At 41.8% G+C, this 17,819-nt stretch overlaps 1 long non-coding RNA gene across 1 annotated transcript in view; it reads left to right on the top strand.

Annotated features, from left to right (window-relative positions):
- The first annotated feature begins 259 nt into the window (after nucleotides 1–259).
- LOC148596859 (uncharacterized) overlaps nucleotides 260–17,819 on the top strand; it is a 33,936-nt gene continuing 16,376 nt past the window's right edge. The window contains exon 1 of the long non-coding RNA XR_015919084.1: nucleotides 260–379. This is a non-coding gene — a long non-coding RNA (uncharacterized LOC148596859). The remainder of the gene's footprint in view (nucleotides 380–17,819) is intronic.

Genomic DNA, 17,819 nt, shown 5'->3' with positions numbered 1-17,819 from the left:
CCGGGCCCACGGTCGATGTTCGGATCGCTTTAGTCTGGCCTCTAACCTCTGACCTTTCCAGCATGGGTAACCCTACCAGGAGAACAAACTCCAGTTGGCATAGCTCTTAGGATCACTGAGGCACGCAAGCCCCCCTACCACGACAAGTATAGCGATCTACAGGGGGCTTCCTACTCCGGAAGAATACCACAGTAGGGTCCTTTAACGCGCAAGGAACGTGGCATCTTCCCCAACACAGTGCACCACTATGGTTTGCGGTCAGGTTTTCCGTATTATAGGCTGACAACCCCAGCATGTAACACACCAGGGGTACCCCATTCCACCACCTGGGGCACACATCCCAGTTGCTCTGTGGGCAGAGTGCCTAGCCCCCGGCTAGGTTTCTGAGCACTATTAAGTCGCCTTATACGACAAGCTTAGCGCTGCTGCAGGCCTATTCTTTTAATACCCGGAGCTGCACGGGGCTACGGAATTGCTATTAATTCCGGAAATTTCTGGAATCCCAGAACTCTGGCAAGTAATATTTACATTTTTGGTAGAACTGCCATTAATTCTACCCTGACAAGATATAGGAAAACTTTCCTCCTCAGTATCAGGAACATATCCACATTCTATGTCATCACTTTCAAGCATAGCACAATTGACAAATGCGATATTTCCTACCTCCTCTGACTCGTACGGAATGTATGGATCAATTTCGTTAAGAGTCTCTTCTGCTTTAGGATCTTTGTTTGTTTGTTGGGGTTTAACGTCCGAGCAGCAATATTTCAGGTATGTGCAGAAGATGAACATGAAACGATGATGAAATGAAAAAGGGATGGGACAATAGGTCGTCAAATTGTTTGTTTTTGTTTGTTTGTTGGGGTTTAACGTCCGAGCAGCAATATTACAGCTATATTCAGACAATGAACATGAAATGGATGATAAAATGAACATGAAATGATAAAAAAAAGGATGGGTCACAAGGACAATAAGGTCGACAAATTTTGATTGCCACTAGAAAAAGGGGGGATGGGTAAGGTCGGGCAATTAATCCTCCTGTGGCGGGGCGCAAAGGTTCCTACTCCTATCTAATACCACAGTAGGGTTCTTTAACGTGCGAGGAACGTGGCATCTTTCCCAACACGGTGCACCACTATGGTTTGCGATCAGGTTTTCCGTATTATAGCCTGACAACCCCAGCATGTAACACGCCAGGGGTACCCCATTCCACCACATGGGGCACACATCCCAGTTGCTCTGTGGGCAGAGCGCCTAGCCCCCGGCTAGGTTTCTGAGTACTATTTAGTCGCCTTGTACAAGCTTAGCGCTGCTGCAGGCCTATTCTTTTAACACCCGGACCTGCACGGGGCGTCGACAAATTGTGAATGCCACTGGAAATGGGGAGAGGTGGGTAGGGTCGGGCAATTTAGCTCCTGTGGCGGAGCCCTATGGTTCCTACTCCGGGAGAATAACACAGTAGGGTTCTTTAACGTGCGAGGATCGTGGCATTTTTCCCAACACGGTGCACCACTAAATTTGGCAGTCAGGTTTTCCGTATTATAGCGTGACAACACCAGTATGTAACACGGCAGGGGTACCCCATTCCACCACCTGGGGCACACATCCCAGTTGCTCAGTGGGCAGAGCGCTCTAGCCCCTGGTAGGGTTCAGAGCACTATTTAGTCGCCTTTCACAAGCTTAGCCCTGCTGCAGGCCTATTCTTTTAACACCCGGACCTGCACGGGGCTCTGCTTTAGTATCCAATCGAGGTGCATCTTCAGCACGCGAGAAGGCCTCCGGCACTTGCATTTGCGCCGCGGGTTTGTATTTAATGTCAAAATTGAATTGCTGCAATACCGCGAGCCACCGATCATAAATAGCACCTTTCAATTTGTTTTGAAAAAGAGGTCGGAGCGCTTGGTGGTCACATTCTACAGTAAATTTGTTTCCGCGCAAGTAACTAGCACAGTCAATTATACTGGTTACCACCCCGTACAGGTTCGGGTGTCAAAAGAATAGGCCTGCAGCAGCGCTAAGCATGTCGTAAAAGGCAACTAGGCTCAGAACCCTAGCCCCCCGGCTAGGGCGCTCTGCCCACAGAGCAACTGGAATGGGGTACCCCTGGCGTTGTCAGGCTATAATAATACGAAAACCTGACCGCAAACCATAGTGGTGCACCGTGTTTGGGAAAGATGCCACGTTCCTCGCACGTTAAAGAACCCTACTGTGGTATTCTCCCGGAGTAGGAACCATAGGGCTCCGCCACAGGAGGCTAAATAGTGCTCAGAAACCTAGCCGGGGGCCAGGCGCTCCGCCCACAGAGCAACTGGGATGTGTGCCCCATCATTTCATGTTCATTGTCTGAATATAGCTGAAATATTGCTGCTCGGACGTTAAACCCCAACAAACAAAACAATCAAAATTTCTTCGAGAATTTGACTCTTTGTTTGTTTGTTGGGGTTTAACGTCCGAGCAGCAATATTTCAGCTATATTCAGACAATGAACATGAAATGATGGGGCACACATCCCAGTTGCTCTGTGGGCAGAGCGCCTGGCCCCCGGCTAGGTTTCTGAGCACTATTTAGTCGCCTTATACGACAAGCTTAGCGCTGCTGCAGGCCTATTCTTTTAACACCCGGACCTGTACGGGGCCCTATAAATAAGAAGTGCCTAGTATTAATGGATTTTTTGAAAACTTTTAGAAATTTTGAAACCACTATCTTTTGGATACCCCGCAAATTTTCGGCATACCCCTAGCTTTTCAGTTCCAAACTTCATGGTGACTTTTGATGTAGACTGGTGTTGAGAATATTGACCTTGAACTTTTGAATTTTCAGGCGAAGCAAATAAAATTTTTCTAATATTTTGACGACTGACTTGGATACTTTTCTTAGCTGTTAATAGTTGCTGATTTATGTCACCACATAGGTCAAAATTCGAAGGATCAGGGGTTTCGGGTGTTTGAACATCTAAGTATTTGTCATTGAAACTCGACGAAGGATACGGAGTGGAAGTACGGGTATACTGGAAACAGTTTTCCTCTATAAATGAGTTACTCAAAATCTCATCCGACTCTAGGGACTCGGAATATGAACTCGTATACGTGTCTGTGATAGTTTCAAAAGAAAGACTATTCTTTCCCCTGAAATGATTCAACCAACATTTCAACAGATAAATGAACACATCAAACAATATTTTAATTAATATGTAGGAAATTCTATTATTTCCCTCATTTGTAATTTAAAAAAAAAACCATGTAACTAACTTGCGGGGAAATTCTATTATTACCCCAATATTTAATCAGCCTCAGTAGCAAAAATTGTGAACAAGCTTACAAAGTCTTGTCCGTCACAATTTGGCAAGCTCCGGCTTCGGGTGTACACCATCAGAATATTCAGTCAAACCATACGAGTATTTTACCCGAGAACTATAGCTCTTTTTCTTTGATTTCCGTAAATCTCCCGTAAAACTTTGTCCATATCTGACACTAAGTATTCTATTGATGTCATCCATGTAAAGATTTACAATGTTTATATGTTTACGCAAAATGACATCTTTAGTCTGATAATTGTCCTAGTCTCGACCTTTCACTTTATTATGCTCATAGATTGAATAGACTGGAATATGTAAAAATACCAACTTGACAGATGTTCAAATGTTTTAACAAAATGGAAAATTTCTTGAGATTGTCAACGAGGTTATAAGCCGATGATGTGTCGTGAGTAGTAACGTCTATAAATTCACCAGTTTTGGTCGTGAGATCGCATGTTCCGATCCAAACAAATAAACAAATTTGGCTATAACTTTGTATCAATGTGTCTAAATTATTTTTCAAGTACTTTAAACAGTTCTCTGATGTGGCCGATGGCAAATTTACAAATTCTATAAATGTTTCTGGATTAACACGTACTTGTGACATTAAACTAAAACCTTTACTGTCAGTAATTAATACAGGCTTTCGATTAGGTTGAACTAACGGATCAATTCTCAATTTATCGACTTGGTCCTTAAATTTATGCAATTTGCTCATAGTGGTTCAAAACGAGGCACCATGTGGATGCCTCCTTCAACAGAACTTTGAAAAATCAAATAAAGTTTACCTCGGAAATTCAAACAGTAGCACTAAATCTGCCTATGAATGTTCCTCTTTATTAAGGTTCTCCACCACGTAGGGAGGTCGCTCACTCCTGCCTTTCATCAGGGAAATAGGCAAATATTTGATAGAGACTTTTTCTAGTCACCGTAATATTTTACTCATAACACTAAAACTAACATAAAACAATTCCGGACATATAAAATTACGGATTGCGTAACGACCATGTACAAAAATGAATAACTCGTAAGGAACTCGATCACCATGCCAATCTACCATGCAACACTGCAATCCATAGTGATGCACCGTGTTGGGAAAGATGCCACGTTCCTCGCACGTTAAAAAACCCTACTGTGGTATTCTCCCGGAGTAGCAACCATAGGGCTCCGCCACAGGAGGCTAAATTGCCCGACCCTACCCACCTCTCCCCGTTTCTGTGTTTGTTGGGGTTTAGCGTCCGAGCAGCAATATATCCAGTGGCAATCAAAATTTGTCGACCCCTTCGTCCATGTGTCCCATCCCTTAATCAGCTGAAATATTGCTGCTCGGACGTTAAACCCCAACAAACAAACAAGTTATTATTAGGCCCTAAATTGGTGGTTGCTAGAGAGTGGTTGTTGCTATGGTAACGGTGTAAACATTTTTCACTTTATTCATAGTTTTTCCTATATATCCCACTAATTTAAAGTCACTTTGGATAAAATAGCTGACATCAATAAATCACTTTCAGTGAAAATTGCATGATTCATAGGCGGACTGCTACTGAAAACCATGAGCATAAAAATCACAAAGTTCAAGATCAAAACAAATTCAGAAGCTGAATCGTGTACGCTGTCGGCGATGGTCTCTTTGTGCAGGTCCGGGTGTTAAGAATAGGCCTGCAGCAGCGCTAAGCTTGTTGTATAAGGCGACTAAATAGTGCTCAGAAACCTAGCCGGGGGCTAGGCGCTCTGCCCACAGAACAACTGGGATGTGTGCCCCAGGTGGTGGAATCAAAATTTGTCGACCACATTGTCCTTGTGTCCCATCCTTTTTTTTCATTTCATCATCATTTTATGTTCATTTTATCATCAATTTCATGTTCATCGTCTGAATATCGCTGAAATATTGCTGCTCGGACGTTAAATCCCAACAAACAAACATCTTTAGTAAAGGCACACAGAAGCAACTGATAAGGAGCCGGAATGATTTTAACAAAGGGGGTGTTTTTATCAAAATCAAATAAGAAAAATAACTGTGGAAACCAAGTAAAAAAATAAAAATACAGCAGAATGACTTTTTGGCGTATAGCATGTAGTCCTGTACCAGCCTTAGACCAAGACTTAAAAATGGATTTTTTTTTTCGTTTATTGCATCTGGAGAAGTAATTTCTTCATTCAAAAGCTTTTCCGAGACACTCTTTTACTTTAAGACCAGTTTCTATTATGATTTAGGATCGTAACAAGATGTTATGAAGATCGTCCTGGGTGTGTCCGACATATCTAAGATGGCGACTGAGAGGGAGTTCTGGTTTGCATTTGTAGTCACTGCGATGACCATCCATGTGCCTGTTGAAATTTTCTGTTTCGCCAACGTACTGCATACCACGTCGGCACTGGAGAAGGTATATGGTATTTTTGGTTTTAAAAGTCACGTAGCTAAAAATGGCAAATTCCTTTCGAGTCCCCGTGCAGGTCCGGGAGTTAAATGAATAGGTCTGCTGCAGCGCTAAGCTTGTCGTAATAGGCGACTTAATAGTGCTCACAGAGCAACTGGGATGTGTGGTCCTTTCTATATGGAAATAGCTGTTAGTTTTAATGTCATTATTATTATTATAACTTAAGAATCCTGATGTGGTATTCGATAGGAGTAGGAACCTTTGCGTCCCCGTGCAGGTCCGGGTGTTTAAAAGAATAGGCCTGCAGCAGCGCTAAGCTTGTCGTAAAAGGCGACTAAATAGTGCTCAGAAACCTAGCCGGGGGTTAGGCGCTCTGCCCACAGAGCAACTGGGACATGTGCCCCAGGTGGTGGAATGGGGTACCCCTGGCATGTTAGATGCTGGGGTTGTCAGGCTATAATACGGAAAACCTGACCGCAAACCATAGTAGTGCACGTGTTGGGAAAGATGCCACGTTCCTCGCACGTTAAAGAACCCTGCTGCGGTATTCGATAGGAGTAGGAACCTTTGCGCTCCGCCACAGGAGGCTAAATTGCCCGACCTTACCCATCCCCCCTTTTTCTAGTGGCAATCAAAATTTGTCGACCCTGTTGTCCTTGTGACCCATCCTTTTTTTTAATCATTTCATGTTCATCCATTTCATGTTCATTGTCTGAATATAGCTGAAATATTGCTGCTCGGACGTTAAACCCCAACAAACAAACAAGGAACCTTTGCGCCCCGTGCAGGTCCGGGTGTTAAAAGAATAGGCCTGCAGCAGCGCTAAGCTTGTCGTATAAGGCGACTAAATAGTGCTCAGAAACCTAGCCGGGGGCTAGGCGCTCTGCCCACAGAGCAACTGAGATGTGTGCCCCAGGTGGTGGAATGGGGTACCCCTGGCGTGTTACATGCTGGGGTTGTCAGGCTATAATACGGAAAACCTGACCGCAAACCATAGTGGTGCACCGTGTTGGGAAAGATGCCACATTCCTCGCACGTTAAAGAACCCTGCTGTGGTATTCGATAGGAGTAGGAACCTTTGCACTCCGCCACAGGAGGCTAAATTGCCCGACCTTACCCATCCCCCCTTTTTCCAGTGGCAATCAAAATTTGTCGACCCTATTGTCCTTGTGTCCCATCCTTTTTTTTTCATTTCATGTTCATTTTATCATCCATTTCATCTTCATCGTCTGAATATAGCTGAAATATTGCTGCTCGGACGTTAAACCCCAACAAACAAACAAGTTATTATTAGGCCCTAAATTGGTGGTTGCTAGAGAGTGGTTGTTGCTATGGTAACGGTGTAAACATTTTTCACTTTATTCATAGTTTTTCTTATATATCCCACTAATTTAAAGTCACTTTGGATAAAATAGCTGACATCAATAAATCACTTTCAGTGAAAATTGCATGATTCATAGGCGGACTGCTACTGAAAACCATGAGCATAAAAATCACAAAGTTCAAGATCAAAACAAATTCAGAAGCTGAATCGTGTACGCTGTCGGCGATGGTCTCTTTGTGCAGGTCCGGGTGTTAAGAATAGGCCTGCAGCAGCGCTAAGCTTGTTGTATAAGGCGACTAAATAGTGCTCAGAAACCTAGCCGGGGGCTAGGCGCTCTGCCCACAGAGCAACTGGGATGTGTGCCCCAGGTGGTGGAATGGGGTACCCCTGGCGTGTTACATGCTGGGGTTGTCAGGCTATAATACGGAAAACCTGACCGCAAACCATAGTGGTGCACCGTGTTGGGAAAGATGCCACGTTCCTCGCACGTTAAAGAACCCTACTGTGGTATTTTCCCGGAGTAGGAACCATAAGGCTCCGCCGCAGGAGGCTAAATTGCCTGACCCTACCCATCTTTCCCAATTTCCAGTGGCAATCAAAATTTGTCGACCACATTGTCCTTGTGTCCCATCCTTTTTTTTCATTTCATCATCATTTAATGTTCATTTTATCATCAATTTCATGTTCATCGTCTGAATATCGCTGAAATATTGCTGCTCGGACGTTAAATCCCAACAAACAAACATCTTTAGTAAAGGCACACAGAAGCAACTGATAAGGAGCCGGAATGATTTTAACAAAGGGGGTGTTTTTATCAAAATTAAATAAGAAAAATAACTGTGGAAACCAAGTAAAAAAATAAAAATACAGCAGAATGACTTTTTGGCGTATAGCATGTAGTCCTGTACCAGCCTTAGACCAAGACCTAAAAATGGATTTTTTTTTTCGTTTATTCCATCTGGAGAAGTAATTTCTTCATTCAAAAGCTTTTCCGAGACACTCTTTTACTTTAAGACCAGTTTCTATTATGATTTAGGATCGTAACAACATTTTATGAAGATCGTCCTGGGTGTGTCCGACATATCTAAGATGGCGACTGAGAGGGAGGTCTGGTTTGCATTTGTAGTCACTGCGATGACCATCCATGTGCCTGTTGAAATTTTCTGTTTCGCCAACGTACTGCATACCACGTCGGCACTGGAGAAGGTATATGGTATTTTTGGTTTTAAAAGTCACGTAGCTAAAAATGGCAAATTCCTTTCGAGTCCCCGTGCAGGTCCGGGAGTTAAATGAATAGGTCTGCTGCAGCGCTAAGCTTGTCGTAATAGGCGACTTAATAGTGCTCACAGAGCAACTGGGATGTGTGGTCCTTTCTCTAAGGAAATAGCTGTTAGTTTTAATGTCATTATTATTATTATAACTTAGGAATCCTGATGTGGTATTCGATAGAAGTAGGAACCTTTGCGCCCCGTGCAGGTCCGGGTGTTAAAAGAATAGGCCTGCAGCAGCGCTAAGCTTGTCGTATAAGGCGACTAAATAGTGCTCAGAAACCTAGCCGGGGGCTAGGCACTCTGCCCACAGAGAGGAACTGGGATGTGTGCCCCAAGTGGTGGAATAGGGTACCCCTGGCGTGTTACATGCTGGGGTTATCAGGCTTTAATAAGGAAAACCTGACCGCAAACCATAGTGGTGCACCGTGTTGGGATAGATGCCACGTTCCCCGCACGTTAAAGAACCCTACTGTTGTATTCTCCCGGAGTAGATACCATTGGGCTCCGCCACAGGAGGCTAAATTGCCCGACCCTACCCACCTCTCCCTTTTTCCAGTGGCAATCAATATTCGACCCCAATGTCCTTGTGTCCCATTCCTTTTTCATTTCATCATCCTTTCATGTTCATCGTCTGAATATTGCTGAAATATTGCTGCTCGGACGTTAAACCCCAACAAACAAACAAATACGAGTTCTAAGAGCCCTACAGATGTCTACCTATTGTTCGAGGCAGAAGAAAGGCGGTAACTATTCAGGGATATAGATTAAAAAATCTCTATAAAAAGAAACTGCCGATGTCAGAGGCTAAGTACAAAGATCTAGTAAATCTATGCGATAAAAACTTGATACCAAAATTGCACCATCAATTTTATCGGTCCTTACCCCATGAGAAGTCTGCGGATTAACTTCCTGAACCAAATGTGTCTGATGGATCTGATTTTGAAAACTGAAGTATTTCTTAGATATTAATGATGCTAACCTAAGATTTGAATCATACGGATAAATGATATAAGGTTAAATCAATGACGGCACAGTTTTGTTCTTTACATTTTCTGAGCTTTTTGTGTTAATGCATTGAATTGTTCACTTTTTCAGAAAATTAGAGAAATCTATCGTTTTTTTTTTCAATTGGATTATAAGTTGTTTTGTTGATAAAAATATTATTGCATGTTTTTTACATCATCATATACTTTGAAGTGGATTGAATGAAAGATAACTGATTGTTTGGATCGAGATATACCCAAGGGCCTTAGGGCAAAAGATAAGTATTACAAAAATAATAGCCCCGTGCAGGTCCGGGTGTGAAAAAAATAGGCCTATAGCAGCGCTAAGCTTGTCGTAAAAGGCGACTCAATTGTGCTCAGAACCCTAGCCGGGGGCTAGGGCGCTCTGCCCACAGAGCAACTGGGATGTGTGCCCCTCGTGGTGGAATGGGGTACCCCTGGCGTGTTACACGCTGAGTTTGTCAGGCTACAATTCGGAGAACCAGACTGCAGACCTTAATGGGATGGGACAATGGGTTGGCATGTAAAAGAGTTGGCTTAAACAGAAGTAAATAGTTGCACAAATGCAGGCTGAATAAGAAAACTATGCCACTGAATATATATTGCACATTATGATTCTTTGCTTGTAACGTTAGTCTGCAATTCAGTCTATAACAATTGGGCATTGCCATGATACCATGAACTTATGACTTGATATACATGATATAATTATCTGTCCATTGATCTAAAAGAAATTTTAAATTTGAATTCAAATTTTCCTTCTTTGCATTCATAGGAGTGTTGGGCCATAATTGTTTTGACCTATTACCATCCACTGTTGTGGAGGTTAAATACAATTACATGTATGTTTTACTTAAAGAAATCAGTTCATGAAAAGACTACATGGGTGTCGTAATATTCTCATGACCTTGGTCTAGTTGACCTTCTTGAGTGTAGTTTTAATATGTATATAGTGTATACAAGGAGAAATATAGATTTTTATGGTCTGCAGACAAATTAGTTAGTAATTATGGAGTCAAACTATACGAGAGAACATGTTATACATGTAACAGTATTTTAAGGAGGAAGACCTAGGGTAAGGGACATAACTCTTGAAATCAATGACATGTTTCTATCATCTTCAATTTCACAAAAGCCTATGAAGCTTTCATTTGAAACAAAATAAAATCAACCCAAGGTTCTTTAATACTTACGTAATATTGAGGTGTCCTTTACCCTAGGTCTACTGCCTTAATGTCTCTGGATGTCCTTTTTCGATTCTGTCTTTTTAATCTGCTTTATTACATGATATGTAATTTCAACAGATTCTTCTCATTCTTGAACTTCTCTATCCAGTTGTTTTGTTACAACGAATGTTTGGAAATTTGATGCATGTTCCTGTCTCAAAATTTCCAAAAAAATAATAATTGAAATTATACACATAATGTTTTGTAGCATACTAAATTATACAACAAGCTATACTTGTGAAAAACAAGTAATATAGAAAGAACTATGTATGAACATTGACTTTATTTTTCCTAATTTTAAATTATAATCTAAGTTAATTAAAATTAAGCCCCGTGCAGGTCCGGGTGTTAAAAGATATTAGGCCTGCAGCAGCGCTAAGCTTGTCGTATGAGGCGACTAAATAGAGCTCAGAAACCTAGCAACTGGGATATGTGCCCCAGGTGGTGGAATGGGGTACCCCTGGCGTGTTACATGCTGGGGTTGTCAGGCTATAATATTGAAACGGTGTATACAGATGGCTCAAAAGATGGCGATAGCGTTGCATGTGCTGCTGTCCATGGTGACAGAACTGTAACTGAACGGTTGCCATCAAGCGCTTCCATATTCACAGCTGAAGCTCGAGCCATATTGTTAGCACTTATATTGATTACTCAATCTAATCTGTCACAGTTTATTATTTGTTCTGACTCTTTGAGCCGCAAACCATAGTGGTACACCGTGTTGGGAAAGATGCCACGTTCCTCGCACGTTAAAGAACCCTACTGTGGTATTCGGTAGGAGTAGGAACCAAAGGGCTCCACCACAGGAGGCTAAATTGCCCGACCCTACCCACCTCCGCTTATTTCCAGTGGCAATCAAAATTTTTCTACCCCATTATCCTTGTGTCCCATCCCATTTTTCATTTCATCATCATTTTATTGTATTTTATGTCTTAGGTTCACCTTGTAGGTACCTTTTTATATGTAAATAGCTTTGTTTTAATTTCATTATTTTATGAAGAGACTTTGATCTTGCTTTTCATATTTCCATTTCATTCAATGTTCTTGCCGTGATATGGCCCTGATCGCCGAAACGGCAGTAAACAAAACAATCAATCAAGCAACCAATTTAGGTTCCCAAGATACTAACGGAAAAAAAGAGTCATGTCCTGGAAGTAACAAAAAGTGACTTTCTTTACAGAGAAAATTCATAATTTCCTTCAATCAAACATATAAAAAGAAAATATAGGTTAAGATTACGTTTCAGTAAAAATAAATTCATCTTTTCTGATAGTTTTCAAGTCTTTTCTAAGTTGTTTTACTTATTTAAAGAAGTGAATGTTATGTTTATAAAAACTTCGGGAAACACGTGGATGTACACAACGGTGTTACGGTGTTTTCCAGAAATTTTAAACAAAAGTCCTGTACAATTTCAAATATGTTTCAACCTCCCAATAAATCCTTTATTTGACATTTTTCATACAAAAACTACGTATGTACATATTCTACGATATCTCACTATCGATTCTTTATGAAACATTTTAACATTCCTTAAAAAGAAACGAATCACGTGACCAAAACATTTTTCTTCTTAAAACACAGATGAAAGTGACTTTTGTTGAAAAAAAACTGAAGATCTGACCGGGGGTTTGCCGGCTGCCTTGAGCCCGAAGCAGGGTCCAAGTGCGCAGCCCTGGTGGGGGCCCAGGAAACAAAGCCCCGGGAAATCCAGAGATTTCAGGTTTTTTAACCATTTTTAGGATGACCTGAGCATGGTTTACGTTTACAGTATAGGATAGTTCTTGGTAATGTCAATTTTGTGTTGGCCCCGTGCAGGTCCGGGTGTTAAAAGAATAGGCCTGCAGCAGCGCTAAGCTTGTATAAGGCGACTAAATAGTGCTCAGAAACCTAGCCGGGGGCTAGGCGCTCTGCCCACAGAGCAACTGGGATGTGTGCCCCAGGTGGTGGAATGGGGTACCCCTGTCGTGTTACATGCTGGGGTTGTCAGGCTATAATACGGAAAACCTGACCGCAAACCATAGTGGTGCACCGTGTTGGGAAAGATGCCACGTTCCTCGCACGTTAAAGAACCCTGCTGTGGTATTCGATAGGAGTAGAAACCTTTGCGCTCCGCCACAGGAGGCTAAATTGCCCGACCTTACCCATCCCCCCTTTTTCCAGTGGCAATCAAAATTTGTCGACCCTATTATCCTTGTGACCCATCCTTTTTTTTCATTTCATGTTCATTTTATCATCCATTTCATGTTCATTGTCTGAATATAGCTGAAATATTGCTGCTCGGACGTTAAACCCCAACAAACAAACAAACAAAATCAATTTTGTGTTGGTTGGCAAAACATCATTGAGTGGCATGGGACATGAACCTTAAATTATCAGGTTTTTTTTCTTTTTCAACTTTTTCATTTTTTAAGAAAATTGAAAAATTCTTTTAGTTCCCTACACTGCCAATAAAGCTCTTTTTATCAATGAAATTTTAAATAAATATTCAGTAACTGGACTAAAAGTGTTATAAATTCCCATATACAAAAGATGAATTATTTTATCTAAATGAAATATTTTACAGAACCAAAATTGGATATAAAATAATAAAATATAATAATGTTTTGAAAATTGAGATTCTATTCATGAAATTATCAATTGTTAATTTGTCAACCAATATGGCACTTGATGATATGCAAATTAGTGATTTAGTGAATATGACATCACTAATGAGATGGGCGAACTCTCCTTTTTTGCATTTATTTGATTCAATGCAAACTATTGATTTATTTAATATTGGCCCCGTGCAGGTCCGGGTGTTAAAAGAATAGGCCTGCAGCAGCGCTAAGCTTGTCGTAAAAGGCGACTAAATAGTGCTCAGAAACCTAGCCGGGGGCTAGGCGCTCTGCCCACAGAGCAACTGGGATGTGTGCCCCAGGTGGTGGAATGGGGTACCCCTGTCGTGTTACATGCTGGGGTTGTCAGGCTATAATACGGAAAACCTGACCGCAAACCATAGTGGTGCACCGTGTTGGGAAAGATGCCACGTTCCTCGCACGTTAAAGAACCCTGCTGTGGTATTCGATAGGAGTAGGAATCTTTTCGCTCCGCCACAGGAGGCTAAATTGCCCGACCTTACCCATCCCCCTTCCCCTTTTTCCAGTGGCAATCAAAATTTGTCGACCCTATTATCCTTGTGACCCATCCTTTTTTTTTCATTTCATGTTCATTTTATCATCCATTTCATGTTCATTGTCTGAATATAGCTGAAATATTGCTGCTCGGACGTTAAACCCCAACTAACAAACAAAAAATATTTAATATTGACACACTTTATAATTGTGAAATTAAGAAACTTGGAAAAACAAGACAAAAATCGATCTTCTTTACTTGAAGTTAGTCCTTTTTCTCTATGTACCCCCGTGCAGGTCCGGGTGTTAAAAGAATAGGCCTGCAGCAGCGCTAAGCTTGTCGTATAAGGCGACTAAATAGTGCTCAGAAACCTAGCCGGGGGCCTAGGCGCTCTGCCCACAGAGCAACTGGGATGTGTGCCCCTGGTGTCTTACATGCTGGGGTTGTCAGGCTGTAATACGGAAAACCTGACCGCAAACCATAGTGGTGCACCGTGTTGGGAAAGATGCCACGTTCCTCGCACGTTAAAGAACCCTGCTGTGGTATTCGATAGGAGTAGGAACCTTTGTGCTCCGCCACAGGAGGCTAAATTGCCCGACCTTACCCATCCCCCCTTTTTCCAGTGGCAATCAAAATTTGTCGACCCTATTATCCTTGTGTTCTATCCTTTTTTTCCATTTTATGTCCATTTAATCATCCATTTCATGTTCATGGACTGAATATAGCTGAAATATTGCTGCTCGGACATTAAACCCCAACAACCAAACAAACCGTGCAGGTCCGGGTGTCAAAAGAATAGGCCTGCAGCAGCGCTGAGCTTGTCGTAAAAGGCGACTTAATAGTGCTCAGAACCTTAGCCGGGGGCTAGGGCGCTCTGCCCACAGAGCAACTGGGTTGTGTGCCCCAGGTGGTTGAATGGGGTCATGCTGGGGTTGTCAGGTTACAATACGGAAAACCTGGCCGCAAACCATAGTGGTGCACCGTGTTGGGAAAGATGCCACGTTCTTCGCACGTTAAAGAACCCTACTGTGGTATTCTCCCGCAGTAGGAACCATAGGGCTCCGCCACTGGAGGCTAAATTGCCTTCCCTTCTCTCCCTATTTCCAGTGGCAATCAAAATTTGTCGACCCCATTGTCCTTGCGTCCCATCCCTTTTTCATTTCATCATCTTTTCATGTTCATTTTGTCATCAATTTCTTGTTTATCGTCTGAATATAGCTGAAATATTGCTGCTCGGACGTTAAACCCAAACAAACAAAAAAAAAAAAAACAAACGGAGTAGGATTCCGCCAACAAACAAACAAACAATTTTTTCAACGTTCGTTCCTTTGAGAAAGCCCCGTGCAGGCCCGGGTGTTAAAAGAATAGACCTGCAGCAGCGCTAAGCTTCTCGTATAAGGCGACTAAATAGTGCTCACAAACCTAGCCGGGGGCTAGGGGCTCTGCCCACAGAGCAGGTGGAATGGGGTACCCCTGGCGTGTTACATGCTGGGGTTGTCAGGCTATAATACGGAAAACCTGACCGCAAACCATAGTGGTGCACCGTGTTGGGAAAGAAGCCACGTTCCTCGCACGTTAAAGAACCCTGCTGTGGTATTCGATAGGAGTAGGAACCTTTGCGCTCCGCCACAGTGGGCTAAAGTGCCCGACCTTATCCAATCCCCCCTTTTTCCAGTGGCAATCAAAATTTGTCGACCCTATTATCGTTGTGACCCATCCTTTTTTTCATTGCATGTTCATTTTATCATCCATTTCATGTTCATTGTCTGAATATAGCTGAAATATTGCTGCTCGGACGTTAAACCCCAACAAACAAACAAACAAATCCTTTGTGAAAAGTCGTTGACCCCACCAGATACAATGTCAATTGGTTCCTTTTTACGAATAACGCTTTCGCCACCGAGATAACAACTTCCGATTTTAAACCAGTCCGGACTGGTTCACAATTCAGTTGTTACCAGACTGTGATAAGGGTACCGCTACAGAACCAGTTAACAAAGTTTACAAAAGCCATAAGGAATGTTCGAATGAAATATGCCAAGAATCATCCAGAAAACGGGTCGATTTTACTGGAAGATTTTTATTTAATCAAAAAGACAACCAAGGATTATGAATGGACTAACTAGGAACAAATGGTCAAAATCAGACCTCACCCCCCTCTAAACTTTTCTTAACAAATTTACATTGATCTCAAAAATGACGAAAATTTCCCAAAAAAACGAAAGTGGAAATCCGCGGATCCGCGGAAAACTTTCATCCCTGATAAAATATCAGAAACATCTTTAGTCCAGGAGGAAGCCGACCACATCCCATTATGAAATTTAACAGACATCTTTAAGTTACTTTATACTATCCAAAAGGTGCTGTGACTAATTTATCTGAGATCGTTAACATATTTAAATTTTGATCCAAAGTAGTTTTTTTACAACTTTCATCAAGATTTTGCACTTCATTTGCTTTTCTCTATATGTTAAAAAGTTAAGGTAAATTAGTCACAGCAATTTTTAAAAACATTTAAATTGACGCGATCGATCCCACAATACTTCTAGTGAGTCTATTCAGCTCTTCCTCTTGGACTTTTGGGTATCATTTAATTATTTCATAGCGTAATGATGACGTAAATCCAAACGTTCAAGAGAATGACAATAGTAATGTAATATCAAAATCGGCCTATGGAAGAGAATGGAATAAACATTCCACATTGTACTGATGACGACATGACGTTAACTGGCGAGAAAAATATATGGACGTAGCACAACCAGGGGCGGATTCTGGCGAGGGCGTCACGGGCCTGTCCCCTAAAATTTGCAAAGAATAAGTTGTTAGGGGTAGATTTAGGCGGTGTTAGGTTGAAACTTTACTTTCTCGCTAATTTTACCACAAAAGATATCTACATTGCACCCACTCTAGAAGAATATTTCACAAATTTAGCGCCCCGTGCAGGTCCGGGTGTTAAAAGAATAGGCCTGCAGCAGCGCTAAGCTTGTCGTATAAGGCGACTAAATAGTGCTCAGAAACCTAGCCGGGGGCTAGGCGCTCTGCCCACAGAGCAACTGGGATGTGTGCCCCAGGTGGTGGAATGGGGTACCCCTGGTGTATTACATGCTGGGGTTGTCAGGCTATAATACGGAAAACCTGACCGCAAACCATAGTGGTGCACCGTGTTGGGAAAGAAGCCACGTTCCTCGCACGTTAAAGAACCCTGCTGTGGTATTCGATAGGAGTAGGAACCTTTGCGCTCCGCCACAGGAGGCTAAATTGCCCGACCTTACCCATCTCCCCCTTTTTCCAGTGGTAATCAAAATTTGTCAACCCTATTATCCTTGTGACCCATCCTTTCTTTTTTTCATTTCATGTTCATTTTATCATCCATTTCATGTTCATTGTCTGAATATAGCTGAAATATTGCTGCTCGGACGTTAAACCCCAACAAACAAACAAACAAAAACACAAATTTAGCCTCAAAAAATGTTTCGACTCGCTCCGCTCGACGAAATATTAACTGTGCCTTCCCAGAATCTAAAATCCTTCATCCACACCTGACTACTGGTTAACTAATCAATTTTAATTTTAAAACAATTTGTTCTCATTTTATTAAAATATAAAATCAAAACAATATAATTTTAATGAGCTGATTATGAAATAAAATAATTTTCAATATTACAAAGTCGAGTCTACTTTTCCGTTTTTCAATACTGTTCAAAGCACCATTCCACAGGCACTTGAGGACCGGATAGAGTTCTTTATTTATTTTTTAACTTTTTGGGGAAAAAATTCGGATTTTTTATTTATTGAACCCTTAAAACCTTAGAACTCTTGTCTGACCCGTTTTTATATAATTTTAGCATTTTCGATAATTACGCTAGCCTGTTTTTCTCCGTTATGGTATTTTTAAAGTGTTTTGCTGTGGCGGATTTACCGGGGAGCCAAGGAGGCTTTAGCCCACACCCCCACTCTATTTTCTTTTAAAATTAATGATCATCACCATAAAATTAAGTTACAAGCGTTTTATAGCCAAGGCTTATCTCGTACAACTAGGGGTAAAATCAGATAACACCCAGCGTGTGTATATCTGGTCAAATATCTTTCAGTCGATTTATTTCGCGTCACGTCACCCTCTAGAATGTTTACAACTATTGAAGTCTGTGTTTCGATGCAAGTACATGTACCTTATAATCAGATAAATGTCCAATGTTTAGGTAAAGGATTA

The sequence above is a fragment of the Perna viridis genome, chromosome 15 (assembly GCF_037379345.1).
Source record: "Perna viridis isolate PV_CMFRI_1.1 ecotype Kerala chromosome 15, ASM3737934v1, whole genome shotgun sequence".
Lineage (NCBI taxonomy): Eukaryota > Metazoa > Mollusca > Bivalvia > Mytilida > Mytilidae > Perna > Perna viridis.
The sequence above is the reverse complement of the archived record's forward strand: the minus strand, read 5'-3'. Positions and strand labels throughout refer to the sequence as shown.